Source organism: Prionailurus viverrinus, chromosome D1, assembly GCF_022837055.1.
Source record: "Prionailurus viverrinus isolate Anna chromosome D1, UM_Priviv_1.0, whole genome shotgun sequence".
Classification (NCBI taxonomy): domain Eukaryota; kingdom Metazoa; phylum Chordata; class Mammalia; order Carnivora; family Felidae; genus Prionailurus; species Prionailurus viverrinus.
The window spans coordinates 847,713-862,139 of record NC_062570.1 but is presented as its reverse complement, the minus strand read 5'-3'; positions in this window follow the sequence as shown (position 1 = coordinate 862,139).

Sequence of the window (14,427 nt, the reverse complement as noted above, 5' to 3'; positions counted from 1 at the left end):
ATGAATGCTACTTCAGTAAAGATGACCCATATGCATTTCATGTAAAATAAAGTCCAGTGGATTTGGAAGAGAACTCCAGACCCCTCTCCCCTCTGCTGGGGGCACCCAGACCATCCTAATCTCTTGGACTCATCTCCCTTCTGGCTCAGTACTCGGTGGCTTCAGCCTTCTCTCTGTTTCTTACATGGGGCCAGCTTATTTCTGCCTTAGGCTTTTGCGCTGACTTTCTATTTGCAATATTCTCACCATTATCTTTGCATGGCTGCCACTGGTAGTTTGATCTCAACCCAAGACTCTCTTCAACCATCTAACTGAGGGTTGTCTCAGACATACAATCACATCACCTTATTTTATTTATGAATTTTTTAAAGTAGTCTCTAGCCCAACGTGGGGCTTGAACTCACAACCCCTGGATCAAGAGTGGGATGCTCTACCCACTGAGCCAGCCAGGCGCCCCGCATATCACCTTATTTTAATTATTTGCACGGCACCTATTAGCCCTGTGGTCTCATTCTCTGCTCATTTTTTGCTTACTTTCTCCTGCACCAGCCTGCCATCTCCTTGAGACTGTGAGCCCACTCACTCTGTGATACTCAGCACCTGATCCTCGGTGCCTCAGACAACACCTGACACGGGGTACCTGCCCTGTGACTATTTGCTGGACGAATGAACGTCTGGTTAAACAGTGTTTACTGATCTGGAAAGAGCTTCTGGATATACTGTTAGGCAAAAAAGAGGAGCTAAGAAAAGTTATGTAATGATGATCCCGTTATTTGTAAAACTCATAATAAGGAAAAAGACTAGAATATACTGCAAGTTGTGGTTCAGCTGCTCATTAAATGCAAATCTTCTCTGGAAGAGGTAGCCTTTTCTGGTGGACTGTTTCTTCTGGGGGCCGTGGTGGGGGCCAAGGGGGGGGGTCAGCCGAGGGGGTCTGCTGGAGGCCTGGGGTCTGCCAAGGGCCACGGGGGTCTGCTGAGGGTCCAAGGGGGTCTGCGGAGGGCTGAGGGGGTCTGCAGAACTGTTCCCACAAGTGATATTTGGGATTGGATTCTGAGGGTGGCAGTTTCCTCATTTGTTGCCTGTGTTTCTAGCTTTTAATCTCAGTTGCTTGGAAACCTCCACCCTCCACTTCCTTTCCCTCTGACTTCTGCCAATAGCATTACCTATGGCTCCCACAAACTGCCATACAACCCACCCTCCATCCCAGCTTCCCAACCCACATGGGCCTTCAATCCTAAACAAAGTTCACCTACCAGAGGATCTTTTCAAACCCTGCCTAAAAGAGTGAAAGAGATCCCCTAAATTGGGGTCATTTTGAAACAGAACTGGTGGCCAGGGTGTGAGTTGCATGGTCCCTTTCCAAGTCCAAGATGAAGTGTCTCCACACTCAGGTAGTTGCAAACTTGTAGAGATTTCATCGGACACTCTATCTCCCTAGTGTTCTTGTTGTACCACGGTTATGGAGACGTTAGTTTAATGAGCACCCTGGATCGTAACCTGTGCTTACGTATTCCCATCTCCAATCTAGACAGACTCCCCAGAGCCTAGGCCTACAGAAAGCGTCGCCGCTCATTTGGTCCAGAGAGGGCACCTAACAGAAGAGGCACCGCACCCGTTGAGATCAAGGTTTAAGATCAAGCATTCGCATACTTTCTAGACCTGACCTTGCCCTTATTCCAGGTCTGGGCTGAAACACTCCCAGTTCATGGCTCCGTGATCTCTCAACACCTGCACCCAGGAGCTGGCCGGTACCTGCAAGATTTGCAGGCTGCTGAAGAGGATGTGCAGGTGGCAGGATGGTGCCAAGATGAAATGGTGATCACGTGATGAGAGAATGATAACAAAATACAACTGGTCCTTGAACAACGTGGCGCTTAGGGGTGCCAGTGCCCTGCGCACTCAAAAATCCCCTTATAACGTTTGACTCCCCCAGAACTTAACTACTAACAGTGTACTATTGACTGGAAGCCTTACCAGTAACATAAGCAGCCAATTAACGCACACTTTGTATATTATATATGTTCTATTCCTTATTCTTACGGTAAAGTCAGCTACAGAGAAGAAAACGTTATTCAGAAAATCAAAAGGAACAGAAAATACATTCACAGCACTTACTGTACTGGACGTAATCACGTAGAAGTGGACCCACACAGTTCAAATCTGTGTTGTTCAAGGGCCGACCGCGACAGCTAATATTGTTGCACATGTGCTGTTTTACCAGGCAGCGTCCTAAACATTTTCCGTGGGTTGTCTCTTAATTCTCTTAGGTGAGTTAATACCCATAAGTTGGTACCACTAACAGTGCAAAGTGTTGCTATCTTGGCTTCTCCTTCCAACGCATACACACTGCCTTCCCGTAAAACGAAGACACTGCATCAGCCAGTCCTTCACAGCAGCCCAGTCCTGGTCTCACCACTTCCTGGCTGCACTCGGCCAGCTGAACTTGCCCTTGCCTCACACGCTCTTAATCTGAGATGGGTAAGCACATCAGCTGGGGAAAACATTAGATTGTCTTTTAATAATTTTTTTTTTTTAGAGAGAGAGAGCACAGAGCCACGCACACACTAGTGGGGGAGGAACAGAGGCAGAGAGAGAATCCCAACCAGGCTCCACGCCCAGCGCAGAGCCTGACACGGGGCTCGAGCCCACAACCCTGGTATCATGACCTGAGCCAAAATCGAGAGTCAGATCTCAACCGACTGAGCCACCTGGGCGCCCCCTAGATGCTTTAGACACCAACTCAGTTCAAGTACTTAGTGTGTTTGTAAGAGTGCTTAGAAGCTGAAAGAGGTCATGTGAAAACTCATTCACCTCCAGAGTAGCCTGGAACTTTTCACAACTGCGCAATGGGTTAACCAGGAAAATACTGATTCTACCCTACCTGGGAGAGAATTGGGTCCATTTCCATTCTGGACCTTAAACTTGGCTGTCAGCCCATGCTCCACACCCTGGCCAGCTTATGTCAGCAAAACAAAGGACAGATCTGTCCCAGACCTCTGCTTGTGATCCATGGATCGGTTAACACCTGTCTCCCAGGTTTTATATTCTTGGTGCCTTACACTGGTTTTTGTATATGTTTCTAGGCTACTCAATTTGTAGTTCACCCTGGCTTCTTGAAGGTTAGTTTCCTGTTCTTTTAATTTGGGCTTTGCCACCCTGTGGTCTTGTGAGCGACCCATTTCTGCAGCCTGGGTAGCAGGGTAGGAATTCATACAATTGGAAAATTAACTCTGTGCCAGGAGAGAGGTGGGTTATCTATGGGGTTTCTTAAATTTAAGATGAAATTTTGAATGCTTCAAAAAAGATTGCTATGGAAAAGAGTCGGCATTTTAAAAGCATGTTCCCAAACCGCTTGTACCTAATGCTTTCTTTGATTATGTCTGTTGGTAATTTGCAGCTGTTTTCTGTTCTGTTTCCTAAGTAAACCTTCCATGACTTTGTCTGAGCTACTCATGAAAAATGTTGAATGCAACAGGCCCAGATACAAAGTCCTTCCATTAGAGATGGGAAAATGAATGTATGGTTACTTAACTGCATTATACTTTATGAGAACGTCATAAAATACTTTGTCCACTGAGTTTTGGAAAGTGAGATCTGGGGGCACCTGGGTGGCTCAGTCGGTTAGGTGTCCGACTTCAGCCCAGGTCATGATCTCGCGGTCCTTGAGTTCGAGCCCCGCGTCGGGCTCTGTGCTGACAGCTCGGAGCCTGGAGCCTGTTTCGGATTCTGTGTCTCCCTCTCTCTCTGGCCCTCCCCCGCTCATGCTCTGTCTCTCTCTGTCTCAAAAATAAAATAAACGTTAAAAAAAAAAGAAAAGGAAAGGAAAGTAAGATCTGCTGGGTCTCTGGCAATCTCTGGGTGCCTCAGTGATTTCAGGGTGTCTTCCATGAACCCTGAACCTTGGGGAAGTGTGTGGGGCTGCTGGGGATGGGGGAGGAGGAGTGTGGCTTTCCTTTCCTACCATAGTTAGATCAGCACCACTCTGATCTGTTTGAGAAATTCAAGTGCTGGAGAAGATTCTACTTGTAAATAGGATTCTTTGGCTTTGAAATATTTGAAATCCCTCTTTTTTCCCCTCAAAGTAATGACTAATTCCTTTATGCCACCAGTTCCTTCTGGGTCTGCGTTGGCTCACCTCTCATTACAATCCAGGTATGGGTGTCTGGTCTATTGTCTAGACACATTTCTAGGCTTTTAAGGACTAATGGCGGTGACAATATGGGTCAAAGGAAAATTTATTCCAAATTTTAAGATGTAGTAAAGTAGTTAAGAGTGTAGGCTCTGGGGTCGGATCTCCTGGTTAGAATTCCAGCTTATCATACCCTCTGTGTGGCTTTGGGTGACTTTCTTGAATTCTCTATGCTTCACTGTTCCCATCTGTTAAAAGGGGGAGGAATTATCATACCTACATTATACGCTTTTGAGGGCCTTAGATGAGATTATCATGTGCTGTGTCTGTCAGAATGCCTGGAGTGTGACAAGTGCTCAATAACTTGTCATTAAATTATCATCAACGTCAACTGACATCACTTATAAAGGTCAAGGAACTGTCATTACAGCACCTTGTTCAAAAGCTGCTGTGACTGCACAACACTGTTTACTTCTGAAAAGTTATCTAGAGTTCCTTAGCTGAGGACGGCTTGACAAAGCGCAGTCCTCCACACAAGATCAGGGATCTTTGCTAGGTGCTCTCCTGCCTCTCTATCGATGCATACGTGCATCTGCTGCCGGATCATAGATGTTAACCCAACGATCACTTAAATTACTTTTGTTTGACTGCTTTAATCTTCAAAGAGTCTTGTCAAGGGGCGCCTGGATGGCTCAGTCGGTTAGGCGTCTGACTTCAGCTCAGGTCATGATCTCACAGTTCGTGAGTTTGGGCCCCACATTGGGCTTTGCGCTGATGGTGCAGAGCCTGCTTGGGATTCTCTCTCCCTCTCTCTCTCTGCCCCTCCCCAACTTGTGCATGTGCTCTCTCTCTAAGTGAATAAAAAAAAGTTGTATCAAAATATGTCATTAATAGAAAGTTTGAATTTTACCTTAAAACTAAATATATTCTGGAAATTGTGGGACAGGAAAATGATCACTCTTTTTGAAATTAGAAAATTCTTGAGGCACCTGGGTGGTTCAGTTGGTTGAGCATCTGACTCTCGGTTTTGGCTCAGGTCATGATCTCACAGTTCATGAGATAGAGCCCCGTGTCTGGCTTGTGCTAACAGCCAGAGCCTGCTTGGGATTCTCTCTCTCTCCCTCTCTCCCTCTCTCTCTCTCTCTGCCCCACCTCCCCACCATGTTCTCTTTCTCTCTCTCTCAAAAATAAATTAAAAAACTTAAAAAAAGTGGGAAATTCTCAAAGTAGTATACCCTAATAGAAACATTAAAAAGTATGCTAAGTTTATCTTAACAAGAGTGTGGACACAATATGTAGATTTTAACATTGTGTTAGCATTTCAAATTCATAATAAAATAGACTCTAGAGAGTCTAGCTGGACATAGCACATTGCTGCCTTCCAAACATCCGAAATGAGGTGTTTGAATGCTCTATTCCTTATGATGATTCTTGTTTTTGTTTTTATCTTCTTTAGAAATTTCTAAAAAGTGTTTATGTTTTATCTGGTGTTTATTTAGGAACCAAAGCTGAAAGATGAAGGTCCATGAGCCCTTGGACAATCAGTCCGTGTCAGTGAAAGCTCCCCATAGGAGAGGAACACCAAGCAGACGTTTCTGGGAAGAGGTTACCTTCTGTTTATAGCTGACTTACAAACATGACTCAAATGATTAAAAAACCTGCCAATTAAATCCCATGTAATTTCTAGGTTGTTTGTCACGGAAATAAACTGGAAAGTGAGGAGATAGTTTTATTTAAGAAGCTTCTTTCGTTTTCTCCCATTTAATGTGATGCTTCTGGCTCACGATTCACTTGGATGAAAGGTCCCCTTGACTCCGCAGCCAGGCGCACCTTCCAAGTCCCTTCATGTAATGTCCCGATAGCATCTCGGCAGCTTTGATGGTATTTTTGCCTTCTCAATCCATTTGGTAAAAAGCCATGTGAAAACCTTACTTACTTCAGGTAATACTCACATTTGGAAAGCAGGCTAAATAAATGGAGTATTTTGCACTGGGGTAGATCAACTAGATTCTCTTAGAAATGCAGTATCTACTTGCTAAACCTGTGGCTTTAATAGTTGTGTGTGTGTGTGTGTGTGTGTGTGTGTGTGTGTGTTTCCCTCGAGCCAAGGAGAAAACAATTCTACTTCTCTATGTTGATAAAATAGATTCTGTGGTAGTTTTTTTTAAAGATTATTTATTTTGAGAGAGAGAGAGAGAGAGAGCGCACACTAGTGGGGAAAGAGCAGAGATGGAGAGAGAGAGGCCCAAGCAGGCTCCACACTGTCAGCACAGAGCCTAATGCAGGGCTCGATCCCACAAAGCCTCAAGATCATGACCTGAGCTGAAATCAAGAGTCAGATGCTTAAGCTACTGAGCCACCCAAGTGCCCCACAATTCAGTGGTTTTTAATACATTCACAGAATTGTTCATTCACCACCACTGTTTAATTTTAGAATATTTTAATAATTCCATAAAATAACTCCACACCCAGCCGCAGAAACTCTCTATTTTTCCCTCCAGCAGGCTTCAGCGACTCATACTAACTGCACTAAGTTATTTTCTGCTCCTGTGGATTTGTCTATTCTGGACATTTCTTATAGATGAATTCATATGATATGTGGCCTTTTGTGACTGGCTCCTTATACTCAGCATCATGTTTTCTTTCTTTTTAAAAAAAAATTTTAATGTTTACTTGTGGGAGACAGAGAGAGAGAGAGAGCAAGCAAGAAGCCGAGAGAGGGAGACACAGAATCCGAAGCAGGCTCCAGGCACTGAGCTGGCAGCACAGAGTCTGACCTGGGGCTCGAACTCACAAACTGCGAGATCATGACCTGAGCCCAAGTCAGAGCTTAAGCAACTGAGACACCCAGGCGCCCAGCATCATGTTTTCAAGATTCATCTATGTTGTAGCTTGTATCAAAACTCCATTCTTTCTTATTGCTAAATAATATTCCATTACGTGGATACACCACATTTTATTTATCCATTCTTCAGTTGATGGACATTGGAGTCCATCAACTCTTTTTAGCTATTATGAAAAATGCTGATATGAACATTGTATGCAAGTTTTGGCGTGGACATATTTTCAATTTTCTTGGGTATATATCTAGAAGTGGTATCACTGCTTTTTCTTTTTTAACTTTCATTTAATTAGGTCTTTTTTTTTTTGAATGGGACTTTTATTTTTTTAACTTCTTTTTTTAATCTTTATTTATTTTTGAGAAAGAGGGAGAGACAGAGTGCAAGTGGGGGAGGAGCAGAGAGAGCGGGAGACACAGAATCCTAAGCAGGCCCCAGGCTTCAAGCTGTCTGTACAGAGCCCAATTTAGGGCTCGAACTCACGAACCGTGAGATCATGACCTGAGCCGAAGTCAGAGGCTTAACCGACTGACCCACCCAGGCGCCCCTCATTTAATTAACTCTGAAATGTAATGTCTTCATTTTTATTCACATTTTTAGTTCCTTTATTAATCACCTATTTATTTACATAATTTATTTACAAATTATGATTTCCACATATAATTGTCATTTATGTAATCTAATTTTTCACAATTGGTTTTCATTTAAACTCTACCAAAATTATATATAAAAATCTACAATTTATTGTAGAAAAATCTACAATTTATTATGAGATAGTGGTACCAATCTCCACTCCTTCTCACCAGCGATGACCACTTTTTATGCTTTCAACTTTCCCTTTCATATTTAATTCCATATTTCCAAACAAAATGCCTATACTCTCATTCTTGACAGTTCATTTTAACATGTGGTGTGTTAAACTCCTCTGTGACATTCCTCATAGCACTCATCACCCTTCTCCCCACATTTCCCTTCCTTTCAGCCTCCTAAAGTCATCAATACTCATCAATATACTCATCAATATATTGTATCAATATATTGTAATTTTTAAAAAATACTCATCAATATATTGTAATTCTTTTAAAAAGTTTATTTATTTTGAGAGTAGGGAGGGGCAGAGGAGGGAGACAGAGAATCCCAAGCAGGATATGCACTGTCAGCACAGAGTCCAACATGGGGCTCGAACTCATGAACTGTGAAATCATGACCTGAGCTAAAATCAAGAGTAGGACGCTTAACTGACTGAGCCACCCAGGTGCCCTCAATATATTTTATTTTTTGTTATGTTAATATTTACTGTGTGTATTATTATGGCTATATAAATATATATTTTTGCTGTTGTCATTTAGTATACTATGAATATACTTTCTTGTTCAACTTTTTATTTTGGTAGTTATTAAAAATTACGAATTTGTTTAGATTTTAATGTACTTGATTGCTAGTTCTTACTCTGCCAGAGTGCTAAGAAATAGCACTCAAACACAGTAGGTTTTCTGTCATTTTCATCTTTTTTGTGGCCATCCCTTCTGCACTGGTCTGACCAGTTGCTTCCTAGGCCTGGTGCATAGCTGGAATCTTCCTTTACCATCGTCCCGGGGATTTTTTTTTTAGCTTTTTCCTGTGTTGGCACTGGGTCCTCTAAGAGCCAGATGCCAAGATAGGGTTCAATGAATGAAAATTCTATTAGGAAATTCTTGTGAGCAAAAAACGGAGAGGGAACTGGGAGAGAGTGGCTGAGCGACCCATCAGAGCACGAGGCAAGTGTGACCCTGAGGGTAGGATGGTGGGGTGGAGGTGTCAAAAACCTTGTGGGCTCTAAGGCAAGTTAAGCGTGTCTTCCTGTGGCCCATCGGTAGAGTCGCGCATATCCCAGGAATCGGCTTGCCTTAGGAATACAGTCATTTGCTGGGACCAGCGCATCGGAAGTGTGAGCTGTGCTGGAGGACGGAGCACAGCTCTAAGGGCCTGTGGTCAGTCACACTCCTATAGCTGTAGGCGCACACTCGTGGCACCACAGCTGCCTTGTTGCTTAGATTTCGTATCTTTGTTTTCTCAGTTTACTCCTTTCCTTTGGCAGATCACGTCTCCTGGTTAATCTTCAGATCACTATGTCCTATACTCCTTCAATATTTGGTTATTCCCCTTTCGGGGTGCATTCACTGACATGGCACTGAGGGACTGAGGGAATCTTTACAGCATGTATTTGCCGAGCATGCTGTCGGCTCTTTCTTCCCGGGGACCCGGTCGTCTCATCATTCAGTGGGTTCCGGATCTGAAGAGTGGCTCAGGTCTGGGAACTGAGCCAGGCATTGTGACCTTTTATTGGGACCCTTGTCTTCAGCCTCCTGCTCTACCGTTCCTACCCTCGGATTGTAGATGCTCAGTAGTACTCTGAAGGGGGCCTGGCTACTTTGTCCCCAGGAACACCAGAGTTTTTTAATCATCTTGCTGCCGGTCAGGCTCTCCTGGCCGCATCTTTAACCTTTCTGGTTGTCATGGTAACCGTGGTCCTTGGCTTCTGGCAGTCAAGTGCTGCTGCCTGGTCCCTCTTACTCTGAGGGCTCATCATCGTGTGCGTCTCCCATGAAGCAGGACCAGCGCTGAAGTTCTCGGTGACACCACTCCTCTGCATTAAGAGCTGGCATTTGCCCCATGTGAGAAGACCCTACCGGGCCTCTCTGCCGTGAGGCCCTAGGCAACCCCAGTGCTGCTTCCGTGTCCTCTCCCATTGGGCAGGCGGAGGACTATGGTCAAACCCCAGCTCAATGCAGCCAGGGCAGTGCTGGTCCTGAAAGATGGGGAGGAACCACCTGTATGGTCACAGAGGCCCTGGGGCACTGAGGTGAGTGGTGGCTCCCTTCTGCAGCCCAGGGCTGATGGCGGGAGGCTGGGCACTGAGCGGGGAATCTGTTGAACCCTAGTTCTTGAGGACGTCTACGCAGGTGTCCCTGTGGCATGTGTCTGAGCTCTGACGACTCCTACCCGAGCATCTAATTGTCTCTGCAGCTCCTCTGTGTGATAAGCTCTGTGACTGTCCCTCGGCTGTGTTGTCTCTTCCATTGCAGGGCGATGAGGGTCTCTTTATAACCACCACAGGCATATACTGGCTCTTGGTTCGCTTTTGCTACTTGTCAACTTCCCTCAGTTTCCCATTATTCTTTGCAAGGGCAATTCACTTCACAATGACCAGCCATGACCTTGCAGGCATGGATGCTCCTATTTTTGAAAGATCTGAATGACTGGATTGGCCTGTTCTTCTTTTTCCTTAGAAAAGTCTTGCATATCTTCTTTTTTTTTAAAGTTTTATTTCTTTATTTATTAAACATTTTTTTAAAAGTTTATTTGTTTTTGAGAGAGACAGAGACAGAATGTGAGTGGGTCAGGGGCAGAGAGAGAGGGACACACAGAATCCGATGCAGGCTCCAGACTGCAAGCCATCAGCACAGAGCCCAACGTGGGGCTTGAACCCACGAGCAGTGAGATCATGACCTGAGCCAAAGTCGGATACTTAACCAACTGAGCCACCTAGGTGCCCCCACATCTTTTTTTCTTTCTGTTCTCTTTTTAAGGAGGCTTTCACACCTAGCTCGGAGCCCAAGGCAGGGCTTGAACTCACAACCCTGAGATTAAGGCCTGAGCTGAGATCAAGAGTTGGACACTTGACCTACAGAACTGCTCAGGCTCACCTTGCACAGGTTCTAAGAGTCATCTTTGGTGGTTAAAATTTTTGTCATTGGTTTAAACGGTATCTTTTCTTTAAAAAAAAATTACATTTTACATTTCTTGCTGGCAAATGTCATGCCTTTCAGAATTGTCCCATCTCGAGATTGGGAGAACAAACATTGTTAAAATATCTATCCTCCCCAAAGCAATCTATACATTTAATGCAATCCCTATCAAAATAACACCAGCATTTTCCACAGGGATAGAACAAATAATCCTAAAATTCATATGAACCACAAAAGATCAGGAATAGCCAAAACAATCCTGAAAAAGAAAAACGAAACTGGAGGTGTCACAATTCCGGATTTCAAGCTATATTATGAAGCCCTAGTCATCAAGACAGTATGGTACTGGCACAAAAACAGACACGCAGATCAATGGAACAGAATAGAAAACCCAGAAATGGATCCAAAACTATATAGTCAACTCAACTTTGACAAGGTAGGAAAGAATATCCATTGAAAAAGAAACAATCTCTTCAGCAAATGGTGCTGGGAAAACTGGACAGCGATGTGCAGAATGAAACTGGACCACGTTCTTACACCAACACAAAAATAAACTCAACATGGATGAAAGACCTAAATGTGAGACAGGAAACCATAAAACTCCTAGAGGAGAACACAGGTAGCAACCTCTTTGATCTTGGCCACAGCAACTTCTTACTAGACAGATTGCCTAAGGCAAGGGAAACAAAAGCAAACATAAACTGTTGCGACTTCCTCAAGATGAAAAGCTTCCGGACACAGAAGGAAACAATCAACAAAACTAAAAAGCAACCTATGGAATGGGAGAAGATATTTGGAAACGACAAATATGATAAAGGGTTAGTATCCAAAATCTATAAAGAACTTATTAAACTCAACACCCAAAAAAACAAATAATCCAGTGAAGAAATGGGCCGAAGACATGAATAGACACTTCTCCAAAGAAGACATCCAGATGTCTAACAGACACATGAAAAGATGCTCAATATCACTCATCATCAGGGAAATACTAACCAAAACCACAATGAGATACCACCTCACACCTGCCAGAATGGCTCACATTAACAACTCAGGCAACAACAGGTGTTGGCAATGATGTGGAGAAAGGGGAGCCCTCTTGCACTGTTGGTGGGAATGCAAACTGGTGCAGTCACTCTGGAAAACAGGATGGAGGTTATTCAAAAAATTAAAAATAGAACTACCCTACGACCCAGCAATTGCACTACTGGGTATTTACCCAAAGGACCCAAAAATGCTGATTTGAAGGGGCACATGTACCCCAATGTTTATAGCAGCACCATCAACAATAGCTGAAGTATGGAAAGAGCCCAAATGTCCATCAACTGATGAATGGATACAGAAGATGTGGTATATATATAAAATGGGATATTACTCGGCGATCAAAAAGAACGAAATCTTGCCATTTGCAGCAATGTGGTTGAAACTAGAGTGTATTATGCTAAGCAAAATAAGTCTGAGAAAGACAAATACATGATTTCACTCATATGTGGAATTTAAGAAACACAACAGATGAACATAGGAGAAGGGAAGGAAAAACCAGATGAAAACAGAGAGAGAGACACAAACCATAAGAGACTCTTAAATAAAGAGAACAAACTGACAGTTGCTAGAGGGAGGTGAGTGGGGGGATGGGCTAGATGGGCGACGGGCATGAAGGAGGGGCACCTGTTGGGATGAGCACTGGGTGTTGTATGGAAGTGATGAATCACTGAATTCTACTCCTGAAACCAATACTACACTGTATGTTTGCTAACTAGAATTTAAATAAAAACAGAAACAAAAACAAAAATAAAAACAAAAAAGGATTGTCCTATCTTGAAGCATAGGGGCCTGGAAGGGCTAAGGCTGCCCTCAGGGACCGAGCGTGACCCGCGGGGGTGTCTCTGGGCCTGAAAGCATTGACACCAGCTGGCCCAAGATGCCTCGGCCGAAGGGGTCTTGTCAGAGCATCACAGTGACCACCACCTGCCCTTTCGCAGGTTAAACAAAGTTCTCCTTTCGTTTCTTACATGTTTCGGCTTTGGTCAGAGAAGGGGTCGCCCAGCTGTATGGCAGGGGATGCCGGATGTGGGGTCTAACTGCTTCTTAAACAGACTTTTAACCAACCCTGTTTCAACGTCATTTTACTCCCCCTCCAGTTCCAGAGTTACCTGTTGTCCTCTAGACCGGCTTCCCGGTGCTTGTGCAGGCCGAGCAGCTGTTAGGGCCTCCCGCCAGCCCAGGGTCTAGCCTCCTGGGCCACTGGGTCCGTTAGCAATTGACCACCGCTTCCCGGCCTTCAGAGGGTCGCTGCTGTCCCCCTCGGGGTGTCTGGCTCGTCACCCTCTCCTGGGTCCCGTCCTGTAAGTCGGGCTCAGGAAGGAGCAGAGGTGAGAATGTGCTCCGTGGCTCTCCTCGCCGGGAACCCCCTCCGCGGTCTGACTCGGGGATTTATGGGTGTGTGTTGACACTCGCCGTTTCTGATGCCTGAGCTCACCCCTCCTTCCTTCTCCTGCCTGGCTGGTCTAACGCTCCTTCAGGCCCCTCTTCCGGAGCCACAGCTGATGGGAGTTAGAACCCGGGTCACTCCTGGGGGAACATTTGTCACACTTTGCTGCAATTGCTCGTTTCCCAGCCCTTCGTTTGTTGTACTCTTCGGGCTCTTCGTTTGTTGTACATGTTCCCTCTTGAGTCTGACGTCTCAGGCAGAGAGAGAGGATTTGAGAGGTATTCAGTATAATTGTATTGCCTGAATACGTACAGAAGGAAACCACATCGCTTTGAACCAACTTCCAATAAACGCGGTAACTTTTCTGTGGATAAATACGTTTTTCTTTTCTTTCTTTGCTGGAATTTAGAAACCAAAAGGCAAAATACTAGTTTAATTTCCATGAACATTAGAATCCTAGATGTCAACGTTTTAACCAATGTTAAATCCAACGCTTGGATTTCATTGCTGACCCGAGGCGTTCGGAGTAGATGATGAGTAAAGTTCTTTCGTACTTTGAAGTTCTCCGGACGTGATAGGCAGTGGTTGTGACAGTGTTGTGTTTGGGCTCAGAAATATTGCTTTAGACGCCTTAGAAGATGCCTTTGTGATCAGCACACTCAGCCTCTGGTGTGGAAATTCTGGTTCATGGGCGGTAACTCAGCCTCACAGGAAAACCGGACGGTAAGACTTTGCGGGCCGCTTTCTCCGCTCCTGTGTTCACTTTGACCAGGGGAGACAATCTCATGTGCTTTTACGTTTTTTGGACCTTATCTGATAAAAAAAGGTAATAAATGCACACAAAACAGATAGTATGAGAAATATATAAAAAGTTATTATGTTAAATAAAAATCCCCTGAAATCCTGCTACCACTACTGCAAACACTCGGTTGCATGAATTTTCTGGTTTTTTCCATGTTGGCCTGTCCTGTCCCCTCCCAGGGTTCAGACACGGCACACTTACTCCACACCCTCTCCTCCCCCTTTGTAACGGGTCACTGCTATTTCTCTACTCCATTAGGTATTCTTTAAAAACACGATTTTAATGGTTGCATGATAGTTATCATATGAATGTATGTAATTTATCGATTTTCCTATCATCACATAGAGCATTTTATTACATTTTCCTATTATAACAATAAGCTTTACTACATATATACATCTTGTCATCCTTGAGGAAATTCAAGGATCTAACTCTGAAGAATAAAAGTAGAGAGGTTTGTTTCACACTTGTTTGAGATAATACATGCAAAATGCATA